Source organism: Zingiber officinale, chromosome 4B, assembly GCF_018446385.1.
Source record: "Zingiber officinale cultivar Zhangliang chromosome 4B, Zo_v1.1, whole genome shotgun sequence".
Classification (NCBI taxonomy): Eukaryota; Viridiplantae; Streptophyta; class Magnoliopsida; order Zingiberales; family Zingiberaceae; genus Zingiber; species Zingiber officinale.
Genome location: NC_055993.1, coordinates 140994058 through 140998208, shown reverse-complemented (window position 1 = coordinate 140998208; position 4151 = coordinate 140994058). Strand labels below are relative to the sequence as shown.

Below are 4151 nucleotides of genomic sequence, written 5' to 3'. Positions count from 1 at the left end.
ATAGTTTCTTTGATCTTAATGCATGATTATTTATTGTCATATATTGATTAGACAACGGTTACTGCTTACCTTGACTTCATTCTATTTACTTCTTGAGTGAATACTTAGTTACTTATACTTAGTTTGATTTATTTGATATCCATACAACCTCGTTGCTATCCATGCTATTTATTGCTATTTATACTTGTGTCGTTATGTTTGTGATATTATAGTGTAGCTTGTAGAGCTTTACCTTTAGATGTGATTATTCCAGCTTGTTTGGTTGTTATTATTATTGTGTATACATTTACCTTTAGACTGCCCACTAGACCAAATAGTGATAGCGTGCCGCAGTCTGTAGTTAAATAACTACACGTCTTGTCTACCCACTAGACCAGGAGTGTTAGCGTGTATTGTCGCCCATAGATAGTGACATTTATATGCTCTGACTGCCCACTGAATCAGATGGTGGTAGTGTGTATTGTCGCCTGTGGTCAATAGCTGAGGAGCTAGATAATTACCTCATCATATATGCTCACTAGACCAAATAATGATAGTGTGTATTGTCACCCGTAGATAGTGGATACTCTGACAACCCACGCAGTCAGGACTTTATGTGTTGCTTTATGTAGGTGATTTATTAGCTATATTTGTGGAGCAAGTTAGTGAGAGTTATATTGTTGTTTATGATTCAATTAGTAGATGATTTTATGTCGGTGTTCTACTTTTGTAGTAAGTATTATTATGTACTTTGACCTCTCTATGTTTAATATCGTGCACTATCTTCAGTGGTGGATCCAAGAATTCAAGCATGAAAAGATGATTTTTACACGGAATAAGGGACAGTATCCTTTATCTCCACCGGTGGAACCCTATAATACTAGGGGTTCTACCACCGATAAGAGGACCGCTGATCCCCCCCCCCCCCCCCCAAAATTGGATCCGCCCCTGACTATCTTCAAACTATCCGTTGAATGATTGTACTCACTACCCTTTGTTTTCCTCCATTTCCATATTAGCAGGTAGAGGATGTGTCGTGTCACTCAGAGGTCCCACTCGAGTTGGATTTGTTTTTGAATTTTATTTTTATGTTCCTCCATTTCCAGATTAGCAGAATAGATGTTTGGATTTCTTCTTCAAATCACACAGTAATATTTCTCGTCATTGGTGAAACAATCAATCCACTGTCATTATAACTTCCACAACAGAAAATTTTATGTTATTTGCCTACTACCAATGCAGTTTAACTGATTTTACATTGACTGAACAAGGTTGATTTTATTTAGGTATCAAACTCTCCCATTTGTTTTAGATATTACATGTCTTGTTTGTTAATTTCTTCAAACAATTATTTCTCAATTTGTTAACAAGGAAACTCATTTTAGCATAGTCATGATCAGAGCCTAATTATAGTTTACAATTATCTGAGTATTATTGATTAATTGTTCTGTCCTTTCTTCTGGTTTTTTTTTTTTTTAAATTTGTGCACTCATTTAGATGGTTTATTATTCTTGTTGTGATGAATTCAGGTCTAGTGAAAATACTGAAGAAGTATGACAAGAGAACATGATCACTTGTCAGGCAGCCCTTCATCGAAAATGTGCTGCAGTAGCCATTCTTTACAACTGATCTCCTATATATACAAACTCGTGAAGGAGTGTGTGGCTATGCTCGACCACCTCTTCCCCGGTAACAACCTGTCAATTTCAGCAGAATGCGACGGACAAAATGGAGTGCCAAAGCCGGCACAATCAGGTGGGAGGGTTCCGGAGTTGGAGGAGATTAAATATATGTAGAGCTTATACATGAAGAGCACCGTAGCAGCGCTGTGGTCCTTGAAACAGATTAGGAGCAAAAGTTCAACAGTCAAAACAGATTAGAAAATCTCGTGTTATATTGTTCTACCTTTGTTTTAATAGTGTTATCATTTTGTTGGTTGCTTATGAAATTTTATTGGTTGCTTATGAAATTTCTTCAGAATGTTATAGATATTATTTTTGAATGTTAGAAAATTGTATATTAAATTTTATTTTGAAATTTAGTATTTTGAATGATTTATAATATTGGAAAATTGTGTATTAATTTTTTTTTTTTTTATCTAAAAAAGACAACTATTTTTCACCGTTGTCGTAGATAGTTTAAAACTGTTGTTGAAGACCCTGTTATTAAAGGTAGACGCTCAAAGACAACGGTGACAAACTGTTGTCTTTGAAGGAAAAGACAACGGTTTTTCACCGTTGTAAAACTGTTGTCTTTGCCTTCAAAGACAACGGTTAAAAATTGTTGTCTTTGGGCACCCCTTTTAACAACACGGCCTTTAACAACAGTCCGAAAGGGGCTACGACAACGGTCAAAAACCGTTGTTGTTAGGCTTTTTTCTTGTAGTGCAACCACAACTACGTCCGTGCCGAGCCAGGGAATGGGCCCCCAGCGCTAGCCCTCTGATGCTCAAGTCATTGACCGGCGATGTGCGGAAGTAAAGCAAAGTAACAAATAGTAGCAGCAACAGTGGATTATTGCATACCTCTGCTGAAGCTTGGACCTCCCTTTATATAGGGCTCCTGTAGCGCGCGTGCATGCTTCCTAAGGCATGAGCGCTTCTCCACGATTTCCATGAAAAGACGTGTTAAGAAAATGTTTTCGACACGATACCTTAATGAGCCCGAGCATATCTCTGACATGACCGTAAAAGCTTCCGCCGTATGATCCTCTACCTGACCATGCCGCCGACCATGCCGTCTGTCGACAACACTGACTCCCAAAAGGATATCAATAGATACTCCTTTTGTCTGTTATTGGGCCGAGCGGAAGAGCCGCTCGGTCGACCTTCATCTTGTCCGAACACTGTCTGCCCCTAGTCCGAGCAAGATAGACGCTCGACTGGCATTCCACTATCCCTTGTTCCGCTGATGTGCTAAACGGGATTAGTGCTTGGCTAATGGATCTGCTCCTTGGCTGAGTCAGGAAGCTGCTCGGCCATAATATAGATGTGTCTGAATGTAGTCCGCATCACATCACTTCGCTCTGTTGATTTTAAGGATTGAGGTAAGGCCAAACGAGGTTGTCGTTCGATGCGCCTTTGCGAATACTTGATACTTACTTTTCGGAGCGTCGGATGCTCGGTGTGTTATCGAGCTATACTGATGTTGGATCGGGTCTTCTTTATCCCAGTCGGGCGAGTGGGCTGCTCGAATGTCCGAGGATATAGGGCGTTGGTCCACCTTGACTTTGACCTACACCATGGCCATGATCCTCCGCGGGGTGGGCCCCTCATCACCACATCAAATGTAAAAAGGAATAATCGTCAAAAATTTCCATATGGGCCTGATATGGCCCAACGTGGAAATTTTTGACGATTCTTCCTTATTACATTTTAGCACCTCTAAAAAGTCAAAATAAATAATGGATAGCATATTTAAAGTCTTTGAAATCCTAGAAATCCATAGGAACTGAAATTGATGCAATCTGAGATCTCTAAATCCATCAGTGGGTTTTGACCAAAACTTACTAGTGGAGTAGAAAGCTCCGATTACACTCATTTCAATTTTAGTGGATTTCTGAGATTGTAAGGAGTTCAAATATATTATCCATTATTTATTTTGACTTCTTCAAATATATTAAAATATTATTAAAAAATCAACTAAATCTTATGAAATGTTATTCATATGTTATGCTTGTAAAAAGTAGGGAAAAAAATATATTATTAGGAGGATAAAATGGGAAGTGTATTTGAAAATGCGTGCTAATAGATTGTCGTTATTTATTTATTTATCAAGCTTTTTAAGCTTTTGTTTTTTTAGAAAAGCTAATAAAGTTTTTTTTATTTTAGACTAAGTATTAGTCCCATAAATAAAACTTAACATTTATTAATAATATATAATAAACTAAAGTTGGTAAGATGTCTCAAGAACAAATGCTAATATAAATATACATGTGTATTATTGATCATAAAATAAATTAAAGAAATAAAACTTAACTAATTCATAAATACTTATGTTTGTAAACTATTTGCATGTTTTATATGAAATGTTAAAGACAAGAATCACAACTTTTCCTAAACAAAATGATAATGCAGTGCTATTATCAAGTCCTTATTCTGATTAATAAAAGACAAGTCATTTATTAAAATATAAAATAATAAGTTGATCAGGTGGTAAGGTATGGCCCTGTCG

The 4151-nt window shown here is 37.0% G+C and overlaps 1 long non-coding RNA gene across 1 annotated transcript; it reads left to right on the top strand.

Moving 5' to 3' along the window:
* Positions 1–1173: 1173 nt before the first annotated feature.
* On the top strand, positions 1174–1922 carry LOC121978055. Its single transcript, XR_006111125.1, has 2 exons — positions 1174–1265; positions 1509–1922. It is a non-coding gene; the product is annotated as an uncharacterized LOC121978055 (long non-coding RNA).
* Positions 1923–4151: the final 2229 nt, after the last annotated feature.